We start from the raw sequence: 27,342 nt of genomic DNA, 5'->3' as shown, positions 1-27,342 counted from the left end.
TGGTCAGCAGGGAGATGAGAGAGAGCCTTCCTGTTGCTGGGGTACTGGGGAAACCATGGTGGGCAGCTGCACTCAGCAGAGCAAGGACAGTGCTGCTGGCACATCCTAAACAGACACTGATGGCACACACGTGCTCAGGCAGCATCACTGTGTCCAGAGAGGTGGAGGGACCTCACCTCGAAGGGCTCTCAGCCGCTCCATCACTGCAGGATATCTCCAGATAGACACAAAGCTCTCTCTGGTCCTCTCCCTGCGGGTCCCACAAGAGACTGGGCCACCGCTCCCACTTCTTTATACCACAGGGGTACAAAGACAACAACTGTGACATCACACCAAGGAGTCTCACCTCATAAAGAATTATGTGCCCTGGGCTGTGTCCTATGATTCTGCAATGATCATATTTTACAATCAGCTCATGTGTCCATGGAACTGCCCCCTAGAATTAAGTCTCAAAGTCAGAAAGAATTGTTCTTTTGATATTATTAGATAAGTGTTTTTCCAAGTGCCTTCAATCTGCAGATTTCTAAGAACACTCTGAGATCAATTCTGTACCTAAGTTTGATTTCTAAACATTTTTAGAACAAATACATGCAGGACAACACAGAAAATAATAGCTGTTATGTAATGCATACATGTAAATCCAATTAAAAATAACTTTCTGTGCTGGTATCTGTATTTCTGTGCTGTGTTTGTATAAAGGCTAAAGACAAGTTAGAAGAAACAGATCAGTTTGTTTATATTCACTGTGTGGCACAAAGTAAATCCAGGATGATATATCTAAATATTTTAATGTCTTCCATTGCAGTAACTTCAGAAGTCACCTGTAACACAAACACATTTTATTTCTGAATAATACGAATATTAAGCTGATATCAGTCTCAGCTTTAAGTTAGTTTTCAGAAGTCATGATTTGTGTGACTCAAACTGAGACCATTAGCCAAATGCAGCTGTGGTATAAACTTATAAAGATGAATTCTAATATTTTTTATCTTAAACATTTAGTACAAATGCTCTCATGAAGATCTCATATTTGGAAAGACTCCAATGTCGGAATAAGTGTATTGCCTTTAGATCACTATCCGATTGCAAAATAAATCACTTCCTATTTACATGTTTTCCATCTTGCATTTAATAATCAGCATGTTTGATTACTCGAGGGAAAGCAATAACGCAAAGCAGTAACAGGAACTATTTTTAACTGGAAAATTGAATTCGAAATCATGGAATGAAATTTATCTTTACAATATCTGCTTAATGGAGATTCTACATATACCACTTCAGAAAGTCAAACTGGAATTTGTCCTTATGTGTTGCATTATTGCTGACAAGTAGGACACAGTGTAATAAAACTGCGACTACGGAAACATTCAAATGTCTGTTTACTTCTCTTGATTGAGACTTATTATGAAATTCTAAAAATAAAGGCTGGTGGAGACTATTGATTATGCAGAATATAAACTCTGATTTCAGAACCATAGAAAGGTGTGTTAGAAAAAAATATGCAGTAGGATAAAATATGATCTTCATTTTGACAGGTGACAGGATGAGGGGAAACGGCCTCAGGTTGTGCCAGGGCAAGTTTAAGTTGGATATCAGGAACAACTTCTTTACAGAAAGGGTTGTGAAGCACTGGAATAGGCTCCCCAGGGAGGTGGTTGAGTCACCAGCCCTGGATGTGTTTAAGAACCAACAAAATGTGGTGCTCAGGGACATGATTTAGTGGGGGCTTGTTATGGTAGTATAGTTGGTTAGGTTGTGGTTGGACTCCATGATCTTTTCCAACCTGAGCTATTGTGGGAATACAAGAAAAGCTGTTCAGAGCAGCAGCTGTGGAACAAGATAAATCAGCATGGGAACCAAGGACACCTCTGCAAGGAGAAGAAGAGTCTCACAGCTCTGATTGGATAATGTGCTGCACTGGACCAGTTTGAAAAGTGTTTTCTGTAGAATGCTTTGTTTGACATAAGTAAGGTGTTTTGGGAGAAGTTGTACAAGGGCGGATGGGAAAGTTAGAAATACACAACTGTGATAGGTATATAAAGGGATGTGAGAACTTGTAGCTATATTTCATTTGGCAATCGTTCACTATCTGAGTCCGTGCCGAGTCGCTGCAAATGGCGCCCCAAACGTGGGGCAAATCAAACCCGACGGCTGAGCGAGCCCGTGTCCGGCAGCTGTCGCCTCGACTGAACCTTCGGAGATGACTGTTCTGGCGGCGCACACCCGCACCGTTCTGGCAGCGCACGAAAGGTTTTGAGGCAGTCTTGGAACTATTGGTGGATTGCTCACTACATCGAGGACCAGTACAAAGTAATATCTCGAAGTATGCGGTCAGTGTTACCGTATCAGATTAAGACTGTGTCCCTACCTAAACCGAATTATGCTATCTTTTCTTAATGGATAAGAATAATATTTCCCTGAATTATTCCAATAACTCGAGTTCCTCATCTGATGGAGAATCTTTTGGGGATATCACAAGATCGTGTCTTCAAAACTTCTTATTACGCGGCTTCTCTCGCTAAAGACAGAAAGGCTGCTAGAGCTGTTCGGCGTTTGGAGCCGGTAATGGAAGGGATTAAGCAATCACTGTACGGACAAGAATTTATATCCGACCAATTCCTCTGCCGCGCCTCCGTCCCATACCCGTTATCCGCCGCTGCCTCTCGCTGCGGAAGCGGACCTCGTGCGCCCGGAATCCGACTGGCGGCTCCGACCCCTCCCCGATTTACGGGGAGACGAGGGCGCGGCCGGCCCCCCTCGCGCTCTCCCTGCCCGTTCTGCTTCCTCCCCCGACAGTCGCCGCGTTTGCCATTGCCCTCTACGGCGTCCCTCGCCTTCGCTCCGCCTACCGACGTCTCGTCGCGCCGCTTCTGCCCTCCTCCCCCCCCACGTCATGCGCTGCTGTTCTTGTGCTATGCCGCGTGTAAACGTGGTTAAAGACACGGAACAGGAATCAGAAACCAGGGGATCGTTGTGACCCCGGTCCAGAAGATCCAGAAAGAGAATCGGACGCATTTCCTCCTGATGATACTTTGAAGGAAGCAGGAATGACAAATTTCCCTACAGCGTACTGTGATGTCTTAGAGCAATGCAAAAAAGAAACAATATTAAGAGGTGATGCTGACACGTTGCAGACCTTTCCCTAATCAGGTCCCCCGTTTGGAATCTCTGCCTTATGAGGCACTGAAGGAGCTAAGGGAGTCAGTGAGAACATTCGGAGTTCAGTCAGCCTTTACATACAATCTTTTGGTTACAAACAGTGACAGTTACGCTATGACCCCTCACGATCGAAACTGTGTTAAGAAATGATCCTCTCTCCTATGCAATACACCGTGTTTATGACTGAATATCAGCTACATAATTTGACTGATAGCTCTTTGCCTCAGACTCGGACAAATCCATGTGGCACAGCACCTCTTCAACTGTGTCAGACAGATGTCACTCACGTTCCTGAATTTGGCCGTCTAAAATATGCACATGTAACAATAGATACTCATTCTTCTTACGTATTTTCCACAGCACATACAGGTGAATGCAGTCTCAAGATTTAGAGTTTAAGGCATTAGCTAGGATGTTGTGTGCTTCTTCTATTTTAGTAATAGATCAGATGTGTATTAAACAGGATTTGATCTAATCAATGCTAGAGTCTACAGGAATAGCTCTTTTAATGTTTTAGTACTGTTTTGGTTATATGTTATTCAAGCCTATTAATTAGCTTTTCTTAATTTTGCAAAGAACAAAACCTGGAAGGAATCCCAGGCAAAGAGATGACCCTGTATCATAGAACGGATACCTCTTTTACATCCAATTAATTGGGATCTGAAAATATAACCATGCATCATGTTAGACAAAAGTGCACGCTAATAGAACTAAATTTGATGGTTTATTCTGTTTTCCAAGCAGGTGTTCCACTTGGGCTCTATATCACGCACTGGCCATGCGGATGTGGTGTACAACTGGAAGAAATCTTCGACCCTGAATGCAGGAGAAGATCTGTGATGGTGTGGAGAGAAAATGTCACTTGAAGACAGGGGACGCCCTGCTGGCACTACCTGTCCACCACCACCCAACATGGCTTGCTGTTTCTCAGGGTCAATAAGTATTAATGCCCCTAGTGATACTTAGTACATTTGTCCTCTAAAATTGGGTTCTATTTGACATGATATTCCATTAAATTGTGCGATCATTATCAATTATAGCCGATAACTCAGTTGTAGAGCATGGTTATGAAGCATCTTAAAAGCATTTACTGCACAATTTTAGTGGTCATTAAAAAATCATATTATCAGAGTATATAAAAATTGAAGACTTTTCCTGATCAGTTACAGATTAACACAATGGGACCCTCATGGATTTATTTTCAGGTTGCAGAAACTTAGGTTGCAGTACAAACATGTTTGTTCTTTTTAGTGGGTTTAACAGTAATGTTATGTTGTATTTGACTTGTCTCTTTTTTTCACTTTTAGAGTATTGTCAATCGAGGCCTTGATTGAGTTATAATGATTATGTTATTAATATAATTAGTGTTATTATTTTATAGTATGGTAGTAGCTTGTCAATAAACAAAAAAGGGGGAATTGTGGGAATACAAGAAAAGCTGTTCAGAGCAGCAGCTGTGGAGCAAGATAAACAAGCATGAGAAAACCAAGGACACCTCTGCAAAGGACAAGAGTCTCACAACTCTGATTGGATTTGCCTGCATGGACAGTTGAAAAAGTGTTTTGTAGAATGCTTTGTTGACAATGTAAGGTGTTTGGGAAAGTTGTAAGGGCGGATGGGAAAGTTAGAAAATAACAACTTGTGAAGATATATAAGGGATGTGAGAACTTGTAATAAACAATTTGGATCGTTCACATCTGAGTCCGTGCCGAGTCGCTGCAAGCTATTATATGATTCTATGACTCAGTGATTCTGTACAGTGAATTTGGTAAAATTACAATAAACAGGAAGAAAAACACTTCTTGTCTCCTTAGCTTCTAAGTTCAGATACAGTATCCGACTGTACAGCAATATATAAAATGTGAAATCTTCCTTTATGTAGTAAAAATATTGTGATTTTTTTTCCCAAGTGCTTAGGATCAAATACTTTCTCTAACATGTTGTAAGTGCATGACACTGCTTTCCTCTTTGTTGGAAAAATCTGACATTTTGCTAGCCCTAAGTTTGAAAGGGCCACTCATTTCCCAGGTGAAATGTAACAGCTGACAGTAATATATACTACCAGAGGGCTGGGAGGCAAAAGAAAACCTTCTTTCACAAAACTGACTGTGTATGTTTATGAAAATTTGTTTGACTTGGCACTGCAATAGAAAAGTGGCTACAGTAAACCCACCAGATTTGCACCAAGGATAGGGCATGTCACAGTAAAGGGCTAGGAAAGCACAGCTGTCTGTTTTGAAGGCTGCAAATGAAAATAAGCTAAGTTCACAAAGTCAGTTTCTGGGCTGGAGGCTCCCGAAAGCAGAAAGCCTCTACTACAGAGTGTAACATGCTGCTCACAGGAGCTGTTGATAAAGTTGACTGGCTATCTAATTCATCAGGACCATACATGGCAACAGCTAATTAAAGACATGTAATGTTACATGGCTTTATCATGTATCTCCGTGGCCATTTTTCTCTTCACTGAAAGATGCAGTGACATTAAAGATTGATGAGGTTGCCTTCCGGAGATACCTGACACCCTCCTTCTGCAGCATTTATTTGGTACAAAAGCTCTTCACAGACAAGACACTCAGAATTTAGTTTCACCAATCAGATCTGGTTCAGAATTCCATTTAATAAAGCAGAGTGCTAGTAAGATTTAAGTGAAGAGATTCTTACAGCCAAGAGACTTCAGTACACCAAAGACAAAGAAGATAAAGCCATAAGGATCCTCTAGACTCTCCCAACCAATAGAAATACATCTGTTGCCATAAATGGGTGATGACAGGTGAAAAGGATTAGAAATAAGGAAACAAAAAGCTATTAAAAGGAGACATTGGAATAATAATTATGTTCAGTGTGAACCATCTGCTTTGCCTTTTCTTAGCAGAAGAACTGAAACACCTAGAAACATTTAGGGAAAGACCACACTCAGGTAATGTGCTGTTTTATCTTTTTGGCATCATATACTACTCCCGTTTTTTATAAAAGGAGGCATTGCTCCATGTTTTTTGATTGTTTGGTGTCATTTGATTTGGGGTTTGGGCTTTTTTGCTTGCTTATTTTTAAGAAAGCAACATTTTTTTGGCGTTTATACTGCCGAAAGATGAAGGTATCTATGTGAAAAGCAGTTCTTTGGTATGCAGAATAGCCTTACTACTCTCCTGTCAGTCATGGAGAAGCAAACAACTGACTGCTTTTCAGAATATCTTATAGCTCCCTCCATTGGCTACATCTCCGGTAGGATTATGAGGTAAATAAAAAAAACTATCTTTCTCAAGGATGGATATTAGCAAATTAATGCAATGTGATGAAGAGTGTGTATTTAAAAAACAAAACAAACCTACAAAAAAAAAAGCCCCACTTTAATATTAAACCTGCTTTTGTTTCTGCTCCTGATCACTAATCAATTATTTGCTACTATGACTTAGCTATGTAGAAACAAGGTGGCATTACCCAAACAAGAAACAGGAATTGTCGTCCTGTTTCATTCTCCAGTATCCTCAGATATCCAGAAACAATAGCTAAGCATTTCAAAATAATCTGTGAATGAATACGTGTAACTCACTAGCTCTTTATAATACTAAGAAGGATAAGCCTTAGAGCCAAAGCAAATGATTACATTGCTGGTGCTGATACAGAAGCTCAAACCTGATTTCATGCAGGCTTGTGTGCAGTGAACTGAAAGCCTCTTACTCACTTGTTTACTCATTTATAGCAGGAGTTAGCACCTCGCTGGGGGGACCTTTGCTTGATTTCTTTACCAACAGTAACACTCACATGCTTTCTGACATTAAAATTTCTTTCAGTGCTCCTTTCTAGCCATAGATGGTTGTAAAACAGTTACTAATTTAACCTGAAGTCCAGCATGGACACAACTTTAGATGTCTGGGACTGGAGTCCCTTAGGGCCCAGCAGCTCCTGGGGAATGGGTACCATATCTGAGCTGATGGTACTGCAGGCCAGGATCTGCTGCTAGGGAAGGCATGGTGTGGGAAGGGACACAGGCAGGAAGCCTCCGTGGTGGCCTATGCCCCAGGGTTGAAGAAGGGCTGAGGGAAATGCCAAGGCCCGGTCCTGGCCATGCTACACTCTGGCCTGCCAAGGCCTCCAGGGCCCCACCTTTGCTATGGAGCTGACTCAGCCCTGGCCTAGGGGTGCCAGGTCCATAGAAGACCACTCACTCACTCTGGCCCAGCTCTGCTTGCTACTACTTCAGTTCCTCAGTCATCTTAATAGCCCTTCACTAGACAGTCCAGTAAAATCATGTCTCCCTTGTAGAGGGGAGAACAGAGCTGGACCCAGCACTCCAGATGTGTCTCGACAGCATGGAGCTGAAGGGAAGGATCACTTCCCTCAACTATCTGTTCTGCCTAATGCAGCTCAGGATGCTGTTGGTCTCTTTCACCACAAGGATTTGCCTGGTTCGTGATCAGCTTGATGTTCACCAGGACTCCCGGGTTCATTTCTGCCAAGATACTTTCCAAGAGGTTGGCCCCCAGCATGTACTGTTATTTTCTCCTCATGGCCAGCACTTGTCATTTGCCTTTGTTCAACTCTATGAAAACTGTGTTGACCATTCCTTTGTTGTAGCAAAATTCCTCTGAACAGAAACACATTAATCAAAACAGCACATTCAGTCAAAAAATTATCCCAAGAGACCTGTTCTTCTGCCCAGAAGATAAGTGGAGTCTTCGAACAAGTCATCTTCTTTAGCAGAAGTATAGCACAATAGAGGATCTGAAGGATTGTGCAGAATATAGTCTTCCTTTGACTCACAAACAATCAGAAGGCGTATGGTGTTGTATCTTCTAAGACATTATTGGTGGAATTCTGACAGCAAGAAGTAATGAAGCGAAAAGTAAAGCCAATTTCCAGTCATTTGAATTTATGAGGACCTTATATTTGGGATACTTGCCCTTTTTGTATGCTTGTTATTAAATGTGTCTATGGAATATATATTACAAATAGCATAACAGAGTTTAGGAGAAAAGAATGTATTACAAGACAAGAATGTATTATATTTTGTTGAAGTGTTTTGGAGGACACTGGAAACCGCAGAAAAGAAATCTGAGTTGCCTGTGATGTTACAGGGATGCTGAGATTGCTAGAATAGCCCTGTTATACATAGTTGCTTATTTATTTTTTATATCAAATGGACTTTTAAAAGCTTTTTATGGTGCTGTAAAATGAAAAGTCATTCATCTATTTCCTGCTCTTCCTGTCTTCTTAACCATGCAGAAGTATATTCAAAACTCATAGGGCAGAGCTGCGTGAATTTAAAATCACTTCATTTCCACAAATATAACAGGAACTGGAATTTTCCTAAAAGTTGTTAGACCTCTCATTTTAGAATGGGACTCTTCCGTGAGCTATTTGTTTTTCTGCCAGGATGTTAGCTTGGATATTCTCATATCCTATTCCAGTGAGAAACAAAATTAATCACAAGACCTGTTTAGAAAATTGCTTATTATGTTGCCCCAGGAAGGGCATATCATTTTCAGTTTCAGGGTTTTTCCCTGTCTTAAATAACTTGCAGATTCATGTCCTGCAACACTGTTGTTCTGTAGTTAATTTCGTGAAAGTAACTTCTTGCCGTAGCGGGGGATAACGCTAGTACCTGGGACAAGGGGCGTTTGAACCATGGGCGCACACGGCAACACAGAACTAATGCACTCAGATTGTTTTTATACATTTCCTTTTCTGAGTTTTTCTTTCTGTTTGCATTTGCGTTAACACTGCAGGAGAAATGATGAGAGAGAAAAGTTTCATAATCATAAAAAAAGAATGTGTCACGTTCATAGATCATGTGGAGGCCACAAATCAAACTAGAATGGACACAACAGAACAATCGTACAGCTCTCACACAGTCTGCTGCCCTTACTGCAGGTTATAAAATAGCAATATATCTTGCAATTACTTTGTAATATTTGTCTTTAATCAACAGCACACTTGTGCAATCTACAGTGATTCAGGTTATTACCTTTGCAGATGCAAAATGGTTCTTTCGGAACAATTCACAAGACAATCAGAAGACACATAAAATCCTGTCAGTGTTTGGGAAAAGAGCGCAGTAAATCATACATTACTCTCTGATAGCACAAGCCATTTAGATGTGAGTGATCAGTCATTCAGAACACTAAACATTCCAATGTCATTGTGCTGCAATAATAAAGGATTATAAAAAAATTTAAAATATTTGAATTGAGTTAATGTATTACAAAGCAACACTTAAATACACTTGGAAATAGCCCAAGTGTACGTTTAATGAAGGCAGTGCAAATTCACAGAATGCAGCAAGGTATTTCCTAGTGAAGTTTGACTGCTGGTGTGAAGATTTTGCAATGCGGTGTTTCTGTGGAGAGGCAGTTACCAGCAGAGGCATCCAGAAGGTTTAGGGGTCATTACAAGGTGACACACTTGGCTCCTTGGGAACGCTACTCATCAGTACTGCCAGACCCACTCCTCTGGCTGATGAAGAGGCAACTTTAATGGGCTCAAAAGTGAGGGTAGCCCAGCCATATACGGCTGAAAGGAGTGCTGCTCCTAGCAGAATGACTGGAATGGAGAAATAGCTGAATATGCTGGAAAACATTGCATAATTCCCCACAGCGGCTATTGCTTCTTTGTGCCATTGGAAGCTTCAACGTTTAGATGGTAAAACAAGACCTAGGGATAAAGGGAGGAGGGACAGACTGTTGTTTTCTTGCTATTGAAATAGCCTTTTCACCACAGACCAACCGAATGTGTGGTATTTGTCATTTATCAGGAAACGAAGAAAAGTCATAGGGCAGAAAATGTTCATTAATGAGAGCACTGGGTATCTGTCTGACTTAGCATTTTAGAAACCTCCTTTGTTTACCACTGTTTGCTTTGTCTGATGACAAAGAGACTATTAATAAACAAGTTTATGAGCAAGAGTGCAAGAGGGAAGTGCTGTAGTGTATGTACGTCCAACCAGGCAAGCCAAAAGGTTGGATATCCACACTTCAGAGCAAGGTACAATTTAGTTGCGTAATGTACAGCATGGCAAACATCGCATGTGAGTGGGCAGAAAATGATACTTATTTTTTTTCCCTTTGCTTGTTTCAAGTTGTGTATTTAAAAATATCTTTACTTGTCTCATACAATATACTTTAAAAAAAAAGAAGACTCTATACATACATGATGTTCCTAGAATTAGGTTAAATTCTATGATATTGATGAATGCTGCTTTCAATAAAACAATTCAGTGCCACGGTTATTGTGCAGCCCACAACTCTGCTTCCTTCTATTTTTTTAAGCCATGAGTTTTTGATTGAGATTTTAGCTCTTTTCAAGCTAGAATCCTTGTTTGTTTCACTATTTGTCCTGCTCTTGGGCTGCAGAATATGTGATAATTTTTTCATCCCAAACAGTTTTGGATAAGTTCTCATTTTTATACCTTTTTTCTTCAGGATACAGGAACAGAATTCCTGAAGGCACCCTGGGCTGACAATTAATTGCATAACTGTCTATGACAGTCTTCTGAAAAACAAATGACTATGTACTCCTAGAGATGAAAGTAAATGTGATATAAAATATCAAAAGTACTTCTTTCTACAACAGACTTAATTTTTTTTTTCATGAAAACTGAGTGTCACTTAGCTTAACAGGGAGTTAAGAACTTCAGTCACCAGACGGGTTCCTGCTGCTATTCCAATGAGTATCTAACTGTTTATATAAAGAGGAACGTTTCCAAGAAGTGGGACTCCAGTTTTTATCCACCACATATACAAAAATAGATGAGAAATTTGAATTTGTTTTCAAATCCTACTAAGGTACCTAAACAGTAGATCTACTATCTCCACTAATGCGTCTCTTCCTGTCTGGAAATTCCACCTTGGAACCGAGATACCTCTCCCAGCTAATTATTAAACTATATCCTTAAAAAACAAATGATTTCTGAAGAAAAAGTCCACATAACTCAATGATTCTGCAATGCGTTCTATTCAGGGACTCAAAGAGATTTTGTTCTCTTCCCATCTAACTGTGATATTTCTTGTCCTCTGATCACAGAGCCCTTTTTAAGTTATTCATTGCCCTCAAGAGCTTCTGGCTTTGAGCCTTCACAAATAAACTATGCAATGCATCTGGAATCAAGAAAGAAAGTACGGCATAATTATTAAGTTAAATATTGTCTCTTAGTCCTCATAAGGAATTTTTTATCTACAGACTTTTCTGGTTATTTCTGAATCAACTGCTATTAAATTAAAACGGTGTGGTCTAATACTATATATTCAAACAATCTGTGGCAGGTATTCATATACTACTACAGAAAAATCACCCACCTTCTAAAGAAAGGTAGATGAAAACGTATGACTGTTAGGGAGCTAGCCTACCATGATTTAAACCTATCTCCACTGTCCAGTCAAATGGAAGGGTAAGTGATGAATTCCAAGCACCCACGTGGCTTGTATCTGGCTGGGAATCCATTCATTAAATATGAATTTAGCAATTGTTAAAGTTGACCTTTTCACTGTACTGGAATTTGTGGATCAGATTTCATGTTTCTTTTTTTTCTGGTGAAAGAGTGACTTCCTGGGGAGTCTGCTATTTTATCCACCATTTGCACCAAGCTCTTTGGAAGAAACCAAACTGCTATCTTTTTAATGAGAATAATAGAGAATAGGAAATTCCTACAGAGGATTCCATCATCAGGGACCAAAGCATTAGAATCAGGTGTCAAGACACTGAAGAAAACGTTGAGCCCTAGACTGAAGATGGGCCAACATCAGCAGCATTAGGATTAGGAGTCAAATCCAAGATCTGTGAGTCATCCTTACACACTGCTCCAAATGTGAAAGCAGCCTGTGCCTGTGGCAGACAGTAAGAGAAATTCAGCCCTTTTGGACACCTTTTGGTCCTAGTTGCCTACAAGAAAATCATAGAATCATAGAATTACCCAGGCTGGAAAAGACCTTGAAGATCATCAAGTCCAACCACAGCCTAACCAGTACCCTAACTCTAAAAACCCTACACTAAAGCATATCCCTGAGCACCACATCCAAACGGCTCTTAAACACAACCAGGGATGGCGATTCAACCACCTCCCTCGAGAGCCTATTCCAGTACCTAACTACCCTTTCTGTAAAGAAGTTCTTCCTAATATCCAACCTAAAATGCAAAAGATCAGATGCAAGCATCCTAAGGAAGGCATCTTACACTCAGGCAACCTAGGAGTTTGCCAATCCTTTTTGTTCACACCATGGAAATTTTAATTGGTATTGTTTTCATACAAACTTGAGGCCATTTGTCATTCTGAAGAATATCATAATGTAAGATGGAAACAGTTTCTAAAACTTGTACCTTTCTCATCATTTATTTAGTAAAATATTTTTAAAGTTCCAGCTGAGTCATGAATTGTCCTTTTATTGCTATTGTTTGAACCTAATTGGTATCCATATGAATTACACCATAGAGTTTCATTTCTGAAAATAAATAAATCATCACATTAGTGAATTGTGCATCTATAATTCAAAATAGAGGCTCTGATGATTTAGACCAGAAGGTAAACTTGAAATGGAAAATAAATAAATGGAAAACCTCTAATTACAGTTTCACAATTTAAAATGTATCTTTTCTTCTAAATATAGTTTTATCTGAATTTATTCTTCGCAGCACAACTCATTATCAACATTATTATAGCACAAGCATTGATAACATATGCAGAAATAAGGCTGGTCTCACTGTTGCAACTGCTCTTGGTTTGGAGAAGGGTGGATTGTTAGTGGATGAGAGTTCTAAAGATTCAGGTTGGACAGACCTGACAGACATACACATCACTGTAAATCACTGAGGTGAAAATGAAGGCACTACCAAACACCACCACCACGATCCTAGCTTTGGAAGTGAGGTGAGAAACATACAGTCAGCACCAAGTCTGGGCAGCACAAAAACCAAACTTCTTCATCCTTATGGATGTCCCCTCCATGGAAGCACTCAAGACAAGGCTGGATGGGACTTTGAGCAACCTGATCTATTGGGGGTGTCATCACTTTGCTTTTTGAGGGAAGGTTTAGGTTGGATGTTAGGCGGAAGTTCTTCACTAGGAGAGTGGCTAGGCCCTGGAACAGGCGCCCAGAGGAGGTTGTGGATGCCCCGTCCTTGGAGTGATTCAAGACCAGGTTGGACGGGCCCTGGGCAACCTGATCTAGTAAAGTGTATGTTGGTGGCCCTGCCTCAGGCAGGGGGGTTGGAACTACATGATCCTTGAGGTCCCTTCCAACCCGGGTCATTCTGTGATTCTGTGTGGTGTCCCTGCCTATCACAGAAGGGCTGCAACTAGATGATCTTAAAGCTCCCTTCCAACCCAAACCGTTCTACGATTCTACGATTCATTTTCAGGGTGGAACACGAGGATTTTAGGCTTCCAACCGGCAGCACAGACTACAGACCTAAGCTGCTCAGCCCCCACCAGCCGTTACCCCTCACACCAAGCCGCCCTGTGGGCGCGGTTCTCCCGGGCACGCCCCGCCCGCCCCCCCGCCCTGGACGGGGAGTCCCGTGGCGCATGCGGAGTAGCTCCGACGCCGCCGAGCGTTGTGCGGGCTGGCGGGGTTCGGCCGCTCTCACAGTGACCGCCGGGCGAGCGGCAGCGGTGAGTCAGAAGCAGCAACACGGGGGTCGGGAGGAGCTCAGCCGGGAGATGGCGGCCACGGGCTGGGGGAGTAATTGGAGTGGAATAGGGGGTTGTTGAGCCGCTGGGGGCTGGTTGTTGGACTTAAGGGGGTCGGAGTGACCGCGGAGTGCGCTGGGCTTAGAGTCGGAACGGGAGGCAGCGCTCTGCCTCCACGGTGTCCTCTGGGCGGGGAGGGGGGTCTGTCCTTCCCGGCCATGCCATGGTAGGACGTGCTTTGATTGCGGCTGGCTGAGGAAAAGTTCCGCGGATCCTGTTTTTCGAAGGAGTTTAGTGGTTGTCTCCGAAATAGGCGGCTGTTCCAAGTTCTTTCTAGAGGGAAGAAGCGACAGCATAACAGGGAGTTCCAGCCGTCTGTAAACTTTCTTTCATTTCTAGTAGAGCCGCTTAAAGACTCGGTCAGTGCTGGGTGAGGAGCAATGGGGGCTGGGAGGCCACTCCGCCGGGGGTCAGCTGAGCCTGACGCTGCCAAGAGAGCGCCTTGTTCCTCTTAATAGGGAGCAGGGAGCCTCAGCATCATCCCAGCTGCGGCTGGGGCTGGCTGGGGTGGGAGGGCAAGTAGCTGATAGGGAGAAAAACCGAGAGGAACTAAACCAGTGGGTGAGGATGAAGGCTTCTGGAGAAATGAGGTGCCTCAGAAGCTCGTGTTTTGCATGGCCTCTTTGTTATGGGCAAGTCTTAGTAAAACTGCTGAATGCCTAGAGGGTGGGTATCATGTGGATGGAGCCAGGCTCTTTTTAGTGGTGTGCAGCAACGGGACAAGGGACAATAAGCGCAGACTGGAGCACAGGAAGTTCCATACAAACGTGAGAAAGAAGTTTCTTACTGTGCTGGTAACAGTGCTCTGGAACAGGCTGCCATGAGATGTGATGGAGGCTCCTCCTCTGGAGATAGTCAAACCCACCTGGATGCTTTCCTGTGTAACCTACTGTTGGGTGCCTGCCTTAGCAGAGGGTTGGACTATTTGAGCTCCAGAGGTCCATTCCAACAACTACGGTTCTATGAGTCTGAGGAGTGGGAAAGTTACACCACTATTGGAATTCTGAATTAAAATCAATACCTTTGTTTTGGACACCATTGCTTCTGACTTCCCTGTTCTGTATCGTCTTCTCCTTGTGTTGGCAGCGTTGTTCATACAGCAGCATGGAGTTCATGGAGCATTAACTACAGGCTCAGGTTAACCTCTCACACTTCTGATTAACCTCATTAGTGCTTCAGTCTGGTTCTCTGCTCTGCCACAGGAATGCTTATGACAGCTTAGCAATCTGGACAAGGGGTTTACTTATCTTTTTATAAGAAAATATGTATGTGTGCAAAAGCACTGTCTTTTGTGTGTTTGTGTATATACATATGTATACACAGACACACACACCCATTCAAAGAAATGGCCAGTATTGGAGTTGCGCAATTTTGGGCCCTCAGTAGAACAGGGGGAAATGCCATTGATTAAGTGGTTGTGGGGGAGGTTTACAAGCTCTGTGAGGCAGCTGGCAGCCATAGGCATCCAGGAAGAGCGAGTTTGTGAGTGCAGTTCCTGCTGCTCCCCAGGGCAATGAGATTAGAAGGCAGGGAAGAGGAGATGAAGGATTTCCATGTAGAAATGCTATGCGTGACTGCAGGAGTGTGAGACTTTTTACTCATCTGTTCATGTATCTCACTTCTACGTAAGAGAAATCTGTTTTTCAGAGCATGTTAAGAGAGCCTGGGATTCCTGAGCACCCCTTGTTTCCTTGGAACTGACAAACATCAGGAAATTCCCAGACAAAACACGGATTATCTTTCTCACGCAAGTTTATCCAGGGATTTGCAGCCAAGTAATGCTACGAGATTCTGTGTTAGCTCAAGCAATAAAGCATTGCATCTTATTATGGCATGTAAAATGTTGAGATTAGACCATTAGTGACATCAGTTTTCTTCGGTTAATGGTAGGGAGTAACACACAACTACAGTAACTGTACTAATGTTGTCATTGCCAGAAACATTCACAAACGAAAAGGTTATTTGGGTTAACTTCAGTCTCCCATATATCTATATTGAACTACAGTTAACTACTAAGTAGTAACATATTGTTTATTGCATAAAAATTCCTGCTGTACTCCAAGTACAGGGCAGAGCTTTTGAAGAAATAGAATCACTCATCTAAACCTGTACTGCTTCTGCAAATCAAACTCACAGATGAGGTACCCCTAAAATCAAATGCATTTAGTTAGTGCCCACACTTAAACAGCATTGTAATGTGACTTTGTGGAGTCATGAAGGAACTTAGAGGCCAAAGTGCAGACAGAATGTGCTTTAATGTGGGCTTATTTTCAGCCATACCATTGTGAAACATTTGTGTTTTCTGTGCTGTTTTAAGCAGCCCCTTTTTCACAGAATCACAGAATTGTAGGGGTTGGAAGATGATCTCTAGATGACCTCTAGAGATCATCGAGTCCAACCCCCCTGCCAAAGCAGGCTCCCTACACCACGTCACACAGGTAGGCGTCCAGGCGGGTCTTGAATATCTCCAGAGAAGGAGACTCCACCACCTCCCTGGGCAGCCTGTTCCAGTGCTCCGTCACCCTCACTGTTTTCCTGTCATCTTATTCCTCCTGTTGTCCTGCCTATCTCTGCAGTCTCCTTTCTTTGTAACAGTGTGACAGTTTTCTATTCACGTGATGAGGTGGATCACAAAACTAATAATACTGGGGGAAAAATAAGTCTGACCTGAATTTGACCCTGCATCATTTTCCTTACCCAACAGCTCTTAGAACCAGCTGGGTGGGTGAGGGAGCACCACAACGTGCAGCTGGTACTCCAAGCAAGTGTATTGGAAAAAATAAGACGTCATTTCTCTCATTTACTCCCCTCATACAAAAATCCTGTAAATCTCATTTGTTCTGTATGCTCCCATTTGTTCCATGTTCCTATGGATGAGGATTTTAGCACAGTCCTGTCAAGGTCTTTTGTTTCCAGGCCCTCAGCTCAATTCTGAATTTCTCTGTTGCTTTTCATACCACCTTGCTCTCTCTTCTTGCTTTCCTACCATCTGTGTTTCCAGGGTGCTGCCTTTCTCTGGCTTGCATATCTCTAGTGTTTCTTTTGCTCCAGCCTCCAAAGACACTCATTCTTCCCCACCCCTCCCTGCATCCCTTGCTTCCTCTCCCACATTATAAACAAAAGTACTTGCAGCGTGCAGTAGAAAACAATGCAGCGCTGGCAAGGGAGTGGACTAAATGACCTAATGCCTAATATCTGTTCTTCTGCCAGCTATTTTTATTCAAGTTCAGATGTCAGTAACTCTCTGACCTTTTGAAATCTAATGTGACAATACCCAGACTTTTCTTTGTTCACCCTTGTTCCATTTACTGATTCTTGTTTAGTAGAATTTGATATGCGTTTGTAAAATCTGAACCAAGTTTATCTGATTGCCATCAGTTTTGTTGTAGCGCAGGTCAGCTGATGATCAGTAACATTTCAAAAGGAAACCTATCTGCAGGCAGGGTGAAGAAACTGTGTGCTCGCTAACTAAAGTCACACCACGTGTTTTGGCTTAGAAGGAAATAGATTTGTGGAAAGTCGATGTATAAATGTTTTAGGCTGTAGCTCACTTTTACCCAAAGCTGATAGGTAAGAATCATAGAATTGCCCAGGTTGGAAAATACCTTGAAGATCATCAAGTCCAACCGCAGCCTAACCAGTGACCTAACTGTAAATACCCTACACTAAATCATATCCCTGAGTACCACATCCAAACGGCTCTTAAACACAACCAGGGATGGCGATTCAACCACCTCCCTGGGGAGCCCATTCCAGTACCTAAATACCCTTAATGTAAAGGAGTTCTTCCTAATATCCAACCTAAACTTGCCCTGGCACAACTTGAGACCATTCCCCCTCGTCCTGTCACTTGTCACTAGTGAGAAGAGACTTGCCCCACTCTCACTGTAAGAACCTTTTGGGTACTGGAAGAGAGCAATAAGGTCTCCCCTCAGCCTCCTTCTTCCCAGACTGAACAGCCCCAGCTCCCTCAGCCTCTCCTCGTAGGGCTGTTTCTCCAAGCCCTTCACAAGCCTTGTTGCCCTTCTCTGGACCTGCTCCAGCACCTCCATGTCTTTCCTGTGCTGAGGTCCCAAAACTGAACACAGGTAAGAATTACATACAGCATCTTTGAAAGTTATGCACCTGCTCAGAAACACACTTAGAAAAGGTGAGAAACACACGTGCACAGGCCAACATAACAGAGTTTCCATCTGGGGCAGAGACTCCTAAGACACCACGGTAGAACTAGGAATGTCACCTGTTTTCAAAACTAGTGCTTCCTTTTATGGTTTTGTTTTGTTGACTTTTTTTATTTTAATCAGATTTTATCCATTGCATTGTGCCACGTGTGTACTCAGCGAAGTGTTTCTTCAAAGCTTTTGAAGCAGCCTTCTCCGGTTGCCTCTGAAATCACTTTTAGAAGTCATCATCATCTCATTTGCCTGCTTTGGCAGGGGGGTTGGACTTGATGATCTCTAGTGGTCCCTTCCAACCCCTACAATTCCATGATTCTGTGATTCATGTTTTCAGATTACCCACTGGACATACTTTTAGTTTTTCAACACACTGGTCAGCTCTGCTTCGCTACGAGTACTCCAGCAGCAATCAGATTAAATGATACTACAAATCAGAGAGAAAACACAGTAGTAGATGTAGCAGTAGTACTGCAGTAGTTTATCAAGGTTCATTTGGTTGCCTGAAGCTGCCGTACTTCTGTTTTCAGAATCACAGAATTATCAAGGTTGGAGAAGATCTAGAAGATCATCTAGTCCAACCATTACCAATACTTCCCAGCTAAATCATATTCATCAACACAACATCCAAACGTTTCTTGAACACTCCCATGGTCGGTGACTCCACCACCTCCCTGGGCAGTGCATTCCAATGCCTGACTACCCATTCCGAGAAGTAATACTTCCTAATGTCCAGCCTGAATCTCCCCCGGCACAGCTTAAAACCATTCCCTATAGTCCTAATTTTTGCCAGAAGCCCAGGTTAGATAGGAGTTTTTGTTGTTTACGCCAAGACACTTTGTGCTGTGGTTGTAATTCTGGATATTCCTGTTTTGCTGAGCTTTTTGTCTTGTAACATAAGAATGTATGCCGTGAACCAATTTCAAGAATCGCTTTATATCAATTTGTCCTTAAATCCCTATCTCTAAATGAACTGTCAGGTGCGTAATATCTATTACAATTAGCTGTATTTCTGAGTGTTTAGTGTTTAACACTGAAGAACCATTCTTTTTTCACTCAGAAAACTTAGATTTGTTATCTCACTGGTGTTCCCAGTTTATAGGAATGCTACCAGATAGTGGCATTCCTCAGACATGAACTTTTTCACCTGCCTGTGGATGAACCTGCCAGGCTTATCAGGGTGCTATTTACTGACCCTGCATGTATACTTAAGCTTTTATTTGTAGACCCTTACTCCTAAGTATTTGCTAAAGCTAGGAAGAGAAGCACCCTCCTTTTCATTCTGCTAACCTGCATTCTTGCTCCAGTGGGAAAGACATTTCAGCAGCAGTATCCTCAGCAAACTCTCTTGCCTACCTTCCAGTAGCAATGCCCTGCAGCATCTCACATTAGCGCAGTCCTTCACATTTTCTTTCAGCACTGCTGAACAATCTGAGTATCAGAAATGAAATGGACTCACTGTGCTGTTTTCTCTTTGCTGCTGCCACTTATCAGAGCTGTGGGCAGCGATGAAATAAAGGCATGGCTTAGGATGAAGAACTGAGTGCGTGGCTTTGTAAGCAGCTTAGCTGATCTAAGCACGTCCCACTGCTTGAAAACAAGTTTCTTGCTTTTCGTCTCCATCCTTGTTAGATTTTGCATTTTGACTGTTTCCCTAATACTGTATAGTCGACTGGACTAGGAGATGATTTGTTTTTGAGCAAACACAGGCACACAGAAGGCTTTCCATGAGCTGGATGGCTGCCAGCCATAGCCTGTGTTGGCTCAGGGAGGGAGCAGGACAGTGGGGGGGTGGAATTCTCTAGGTGATGGAGAAGATACAGCCTGTAGGGTGGGTGGGAAACCCACCCTTTGATTCTCCCTAAAACACAGAATCACAGAATTGTAGGGGTTGGAAGGGACCTCTAGAGATCATCGAGTCCAACCCCCTGCCAAAGCAGGCTCCCTACACCACGTTACACAGGTAGGCGTCCAGGCGGGTCTTGAATATCTCCAGAGAAGGAGACTCCACCACCTCCCTGGGCAGCCTGTTCCAGTGCTCCGTCACCCTCACCGTAAAGAAGTTCTTGCACACATTTGTGCGGAACTTCCTATGCTGTACTTTCATCCTATTACCCCTAGTCCTATCCCCACGACAAATGCTAGGCATTCAAATACAGTAGATGATCTTCCTGTTGAAAATGCATTTTTTAGCAGTTAACTCTTAACCTAATTGCGTGAGTTTTTGACATAACTAAGATAAATCGTATCTTCAAATGTGGTTAATTTTGAGCGTTAATCTGGCATGTCAATACTTAATTGGTTTCAGCGTGTAAAATTTTCCTTGCCCTAAGTCTTTTAAAACTGATTTTGAAATCCAAAATCCTTCAGAATGTTCTTGTTTTATATGGTTTTTTGTGCTTCCTACTCAGAATGTGTAATGCACTGAATCACTTTATAAGCAGGAGAGCGTCAATAGTTTTATTGTTCTAGTTCTGGAGCTGCTCTGCTGCTTTCAGTGCTGGAAAGTATCAGAAATTCTTTGTAGCTGAACCCTGATACTGGTGGCTTTGTGACTACTGGAATTCTTTGGCTTTGTTTTTTGTGGAGTTATGCAATGTTGGGCAATGAGAGGCTGCGACTTAAAGCTTTCCTGTGGCATTTATTTCAAAATTAACTTGTCTTCCAGTCTTTTCTTGAATTATGACATTCCAAATGGTTCTGTAATTTGCTCTGTTTAGGAGAACTTCCATGAATTCAACTTAATTTTTCTGCTGTTGAGTGCTAGCTGATTGAGTACTAGTGATGGAGGGGAGGGAGACTGATGGAAGGGTTTGGGTGAGGCTGCAATGCAGAGAACCAAACTGCCTTAGCCCAGATCAGGGGCACTGATCCTCATTAAAGGTTGGGTGGAAGGAAGGAGAAAATCCTTCACTCCTCTTCATGGCTGAAGCCAAACCATCTTGTTACCATCTTGTTTTAATACGCTGCAAACATGTAAATCAGCTGGAATGATTGTGTGTAGGCTTGTTCAAATGTGTAATGCTTTAGAAGAGACAGTCGAGATGTGTGCACGCTTAATTTGTATGGAAATGTGAGTAATGCTGATGAGAAGGGGAAGAAGAGGGTGGCTGTTAAGAGAGAAGGAAGTAGCAATATTAAAAAAAGATCTATTTTCTGCTTTGTGTAGGGTATTTACCCTCTAAGTAGCCGCAGTTCTCTTATGGTTTCTGGTGCTGTATGCCTTTGTGTGCTCTTTTTATGATGTCGCCCTATGTGATGGAAAAAAAATCATAATTCTGTAGTAGCAGTTGTTCCCCATTATCTTTTTACCCAGTTATCATATATCTCAATTAGATGAACTATATGTTTATAGCTTTCTTATAATTCTTGGGGCGCTTCTGTGCAAATTAATTTGTGTGCGACTGGAAAATCCCATTAAAATGTGCTCCGAAATGCCATCGTATGTGCATTGCTTCAGGGGAAAACAGGCTGGGTGGAAACTTGTACGGAAATATGCTGACGGTGCATAAATATTTGGAAGCCAAGGCTTTGTTTGCACATTTCTCTGTGAAGTGCTACACTAAACTAGAGAAATGACTTTTTATTGCTTCTGGATAATTTTTCTAAATGAAATGAGGTGTGAGACGTTGGACTAGCAAGCATGTGCTAAATGCAGTTTCCGAACACAGCTGAATATTCACTGCACCTTTTCTTCACAGAAGAGCAAAATAAACTTGATGAAGTTGCAGGCTTAGGTTAGTTATACAGTATTCCATGCACAACAAAGATGCGTAAAATGATCCAGGTTTCTTTTGGCAATGGAAGTGCACGTTCTGAGCTCTATTTTCCTCATTCCCCTTCAAAAATAGCGTTAGTTTAGAATTGCTATTGCTCCTGAGCCTTCAGAGCACTGCCACAATTTCAAGTAACAGCCTCAGAGAATTGAGGATAATCTCTTTCAAACGTGCAGAATTGTCAGATCTTTCTTCTCTCCATCTGGGAAGAGTATTGGATACAGAGTGATGCGGTTGGAGGCTGAATTTTGTACAGCCAGCTTCTGTTATTGGAAGAAGCAGGAAGGTATTGTTTGTGACATTGGGGTCATGGTTTTGCTTTCTGAAAGATGAGTCGGGGAAGAAATATCTGTAAGGATTATCAAGTAGGAAAAACTGTACATTTTTTAGCCTTGTGACCTTTTCTGAAGGGGCAAACACCAGGTGTACCCCGGGGGTGTGCCCCAGTGGCACAGTGGTAGGAGTGCCGCGTTGCAACACCAGGGCCCAGGTTCGAATCCCCCTGTGGCGCAAGTGGTAGAAGTGCCGCTCTGCTACACAGGAGGCTCGAATCCCGGGGACTGGACTCAATGATCTCTAAGGTCCCTTCCAACCCGCACGAGACTGTGATACTGTGATATTGGGCCCTGTGGTATGCAGCGTATCAGTGTTCTGTTTCTGTTAGTTACTTTTAAGTACGTTCAACACACAGATTCAGTTTAAGAGGAGTTGAGTCCTTTGAGTAGACTAAATTCTTACAGAGCACTGCTTAATATCTGGCAGGAGAACACAGCTTTTGAAGAGGAGGCAGACACACAGACTGCTCAAGGAGCCTGTCTGCACTGTGAGGAAGTGTTTTGTTTGTTTGGATTTGATTTTTGGCTGTTCTTTCTTTTGTTGTTGTAGTGTTCTGTTTTATCTCTTTTTGTGTGTGTGTTTCGCTTGTTTTTGTTTGTTTTTTTTTATTATTATTATTATTTGTAGTTCCCTTCAGCTATAGGTAAGCATGGCATTTTCAGGTTTTGCCCTGGAAACTGAGGCTTTGGGTTGGGCCTACACTTACTTAGCAGCACATCCACTGATTTCTCACTTGAAGGAGGGTTTCGTGTTATCTGTGTTTTGGTCTGCTTGTTTGTCAAAGGAGTTCTGTAGCTCTGCAGGAGGTTTTGTCAGCCATTCACTTTTCCATAACAACCTCTGAGATTTTGTTGAGAAACGATGTTATCTAGAGCTTCCTTCCTCACAGCTTCTTAGTGCTTTGCTGATAGTCACACAGCGCACTGGGCGTATCTACAGCAGCATCTTGGTTCAGATTAGGAGTGTTTTATGGAAGCAAAACTCCCAACTGTCACCTCTTTCTGTGCTTTGTGTGTTCACATTGTGGAATAGTTTTAAAGCAATTAAATTGAATTACTTTTGGCGGAAAGTAAATGAGGCTGAACATTAGGAAGTATTACTTCTCAGAAAGGGTAGTCAGGCATTGGAATGCACTGCCCAGGGAGGTGGTGGAGTCACCGACCATGGGAGTGTTCAAGAAACGTTTGGATGTGGTGTTGATGAATATGATTTAGCTGGGAAGTATTGGTGATGGTTGGACTAGATGATCTTCTGGGTCTTTTCCAACCTTGATAATTCTGTGATTCTGTGATGTGCTCTGAGACCATACCTAATGCAGGCCAACAACCACATGGTGCTCATTCAGCTCAGGGACCAAATCAGACATAATGTGAAGCAAAATTTTCACCATGCCTGTTATGTTAGTGTTGGGCCCTCAGGACCAACTGCTTTGTTATTTAGACTTGCTTCTATTGCTCTGCATTCCTGACTAATGTGAGCATAGTCATTGACAGAGATAAATCTGCAGTGCTTATAGGTTATTGTTCATGACCACTGTACTGGTTTCAAATGAGTCCATCTATTCAGGCCAATGTTTGAGTAGATACTATTGAAGCAGTTAACAGCCCGAGTTTGATTTGGAAGCCATCACTTAAAATGTAATTAGATCAGGGAGCACCACAACTGTAATCAAGCTATTTTCTTGCCTCTGTCACCTCTTGCACTTTCCTACTTCAGTAATCTGAGTTCTCTTCTCTATTATGCATATTTTCTTTGTGACCCAACTGTTAAGGAAGTCACAATGTTGTTAGACACCTCTTATGTGCTGGCTTTGTTATTTCCCTACTTTCATTTCTCCACCTTTGTCTTAGCGACTTGTAGATGTTCACGCAGGCTGAGGCTGTGTGCTTGCTGACTGCCAACCTTTCGCCAGTGAAAATGGGTAATGATTTGCAGTTGTCCAAGGCACCTTCCTCCTGAAAGGCTTCCACAAATGGTGAAAGCCATCTGTACTAAACTGAAAGCATTAATGGGTTTCTCTGTTCTTCTTGGTCATTGATTTTCAGGGAGTACTTAAGGTAATGCATGAAGAAGTCTCGGTGTTGGATTTGGTTAAAAGGCATTGAAGAGAGTTTGAATGATTACATTACATGGTATCACTGCTGCTGATGCAATACAAAATCAGGGTAAAAATACAGCTTACTGTGATAGTCTTATTTAAGCATGCACCATTCCCACTTAATTCACAGACTCACGAATTTGTAGGGGTTGGAGAGGACTCTAAGATGAATCATGACGGAGTCCAACCCCTTGCCAATATAGTCAGTGCGGCCCTTCACACGGTCACTCGTGTAAGGGTCAGGCGTCTTGAATATCGTGTCGCGGCTCCAGCCTCTCCTGGGCAGCCTGTCAGTGCTCCCTCCTCTACCTGTAAAGAAGTTCCTTCACTACTACGTCACTCTCTTTAGTAGCTGTAGTTCTTCCTGCCCACTTAACCCTAGTCACCCTGCGCTTCCCCACTGCACTACTCTGACAAACGAGCACAGCCTCCACCCCACTATGCCCACCCCTCAGGTTGTTATGTCTGTCATTGGGACCAGGAACGGTACATGGATAGTCTTTCGTCATCTGTGTACCTATAGTGTTTGTAGCGCACGCGCTTTTGGCATGCCACTTTTACTAGGATCGGATAGAGATTTGAGGCAGACAGGCACTGATCTCCTCTCGCAGCTGCTCTCGTCTCGCTAAAGAAAATAGCACATAAAAGCTTTCAGAATTGGGTGTTGAGCTGAGTTACGAAGCTTACAGGTTTACAGCTTATCAGTCAAGCTGAACACTACCCTTGCCATTGTCTAGTCATGCAGTCAGGCCTTTTCCTGTCACTATGCCGCGGGCTCTCTGCAAACATGAAGTATTGTACTTTGCTGTGCAGTGCGTTGGTTCGATACGACGTTGGGGTGCTTCGCAACTGTAGTCTTACTCGCCATCTATACTTTTCATTGATTTTTAAGCGCATCCATGCTCTCGCTCCCTAAGGACAATGCTCTCTCACTCACTCTGATCCATGGCTTGTTGATTTCATCCTATGTAACTCTTAATTGATAATGTGTTGTTTACTATGCTGTGACGCCCGTGAATTCAATAGCATTTCAGCAAGCGCCAAGTAGGTTTTTTCTTACTAGTTCTTCTTTTCATTGTATCCTCTCTTTCGTGGTTCAGTGGAAATTCTTTTATATCTTTGTCTGATAGTAGTTTCTAAGTGTAATCCCTCTTTATTCCTGGCCTGACTCCATGTCTGGCTGCTGTTGCCAACAGATCAAACTTAGAAAGCACAACCTTTTCCCCTATCCATAAAGTGTGGATGTCCTGCTCAGAGCAAAAGCAATATATTTCTCCAGTGTATGAATACGTTTAAATTCTTTTGTGTGCTTTTCCTAAGGAAAAAGTTTTTTTAGGAAGACATTTGTAATAAGTAAAATTACACTCTTCTGGAACATTTGGAAATGGCTTTAAGTTGAAAGAGGGAAGACTTAGGTTGGCTGTTAGGGGGAAGTTCTTCACTAGGAGAGTGGTTAGCCACCTGAACAGGCTTGCCCCAGAGAGGTTTGTGGATGCCCGTCCTTTGGAGGTGTTCAGGCCAGGCTCGGACGGGGGCTGATGCGGCAACCATGTCTAGTAATGTGGTATGTTTTGGTTGGCCTGCCAGGCAGGGGGTTGAACATTAACATGATCCTTGATGGTCCTATTTCCAACCTCAGGTCATTCTGTTATGATTGGCTTGTTACACTCCTATGCAGAAAATGTGGTGGAACTGGCATGATCCCACATTTGAATAAATGACAATTTAATAACTATTCTGTCTGTTCATTCCTGTTGTAATTAATTATTGTTTTTCATTTCTTTCTTCTAACACAAGGAATCTCCCAGGGTTTGTAGGTTTCTTGGTTTATTGTATTCACTTCACCTGCTTTGGGGCCTGGCACTAAAAGAGCGGTGTTTGTTTTTGTACTGAGCATCCACTGATGTTTCACTTATCAGTGTCCCTTGAATATGTTTGCTTACATAAAAAGCTCCAGCAGAACCTAAATATTTATAGCTTGAAGATGTTTATAGTTCTTTGGAGGTGTCTGGCTGTAAACTGCATCTCAGTAGTCTCATTAATTGTGTAGGTTATACAACTAACAACTGCATCCCTTGTTAGAGCTGTATTGAAGAATGCACAGATTTGTAGGGTTGGAAGGTGACCTCTAGTAGATTCATCTGAGTCCCTACGCCCCTGCTCATAAGCACGTCCCATACACCACGATCATCACCAGGTAGGCGTCTTTAGGCACGGTCTTCTGAATTATCTCTCAGAGGAAGGAGAGACTTCCACCATGCCTCCCTGGGCAGCCATTGTACTCCAGTGCTTCATCAACACCTCACATGTAGAAGAAGTTCATGATGCACATTCATGCAGACTTCTATGCTGAAGTTCAATGATATGGAGCCAAAACCATCATCTCCCTCCTTACCTGTTTGTTCTCGAGTGCACTGTTCTCTCCTTGCTTGTGGTGAGTAGGATCCTCAGCTTTGGCCTTACGTGTGCTCTATAGTCGACTGTTTAATATGAGCAAGTGAAGAAAATTGACGGGAGGAGATAGGCTTATAGCTATTGCTCTGTGTTATCCCTTAAGGGTCCTTTCCCGATGCTTTGTGCTCAACATTGTTGTTTTTTTTCTAGACTACATGACAGTTGGTGAGCTAATGTGTAATATTGAAGTATCTTGTGATTTCATTGTGTCCTTCTGTCAGATCCTCCTGCCTTGTATATTTGGTACTTGTGCTTACAGCCGAGTGCTTCAATTAAACTTGTGGTCAAAAAACGGAGTCAGGAGCGTATTCTAACAGGAATATGGTTATTCTTAACATGCCACAGAACTTTACAGAAATACTCTTTTGAACTGATGATTTTTATTGCTGAAATCAGTCATGCCAATTTATGGGGTACATGATATTCTTGATTTTATGCTCTGTTACAGCCGTTTCTGTTACCAACAGTGTGAACACTGAAGATTGAGGAAAAATACTTAGGCTATATTTTGGGAAGAAATGCACAGCTTGGTATGTCGCTTCAAGATGTAAAATGCTACAGCCCCTTGGTGTTGAGCATAGTCATGCGGTACTAAGCATAGGCCTTGGTACGTCTCTTTTGCTGTCTCATGTATGCCTTAGAACTCACTGTATTTCCTACTGAGTC

At 42.4% G+C, this 27,342-nt stretch overlaps 1 protein-coding gene across 3 annotated transcripts in view; it reads left to right on the top strand.

Annotated features, from left to right (window-relative positions):
- The first annotated feature begins 13,650 nt into the window (after window positions 1-13,650).
- Window positions 13,651-27,342, top strand: part of PRRG1 (proline rich and Gla domain 1) — a 30,816-nt gene continuing 17,124 nt past the window's right edge. For all 3 annotated transcript variants that reach the window (XM_032449356.1, XM_015884435.1, XM_032449361.1), the window contains exon 1: window positions 13,651-13,759. The gene's annotated coding sequence lies outside the window, so the exon portion shown is untranslated. The remainder of the gene's footprint in view (window positions 13,760-27,342) is intronic.

Source organism: Coturnix japonica, chromosome 1 (assembly GCF_001577835.2).
Source record: "Coturnix japonica isolate 7356 chromosome 1, Coturnix japonica 2.1, whole genome shotgun sequence".
Lineage (NCBI taxonomy): Eukaryota > Metazoa > Chordata > Aves > Galliformes > Phasianidae > Coturnix > Coturnix japonica.
Note: the sequence above shows the minus strand (reverse complement) of the source record. Positions and strands in the feature narration are given on the sequence as shown.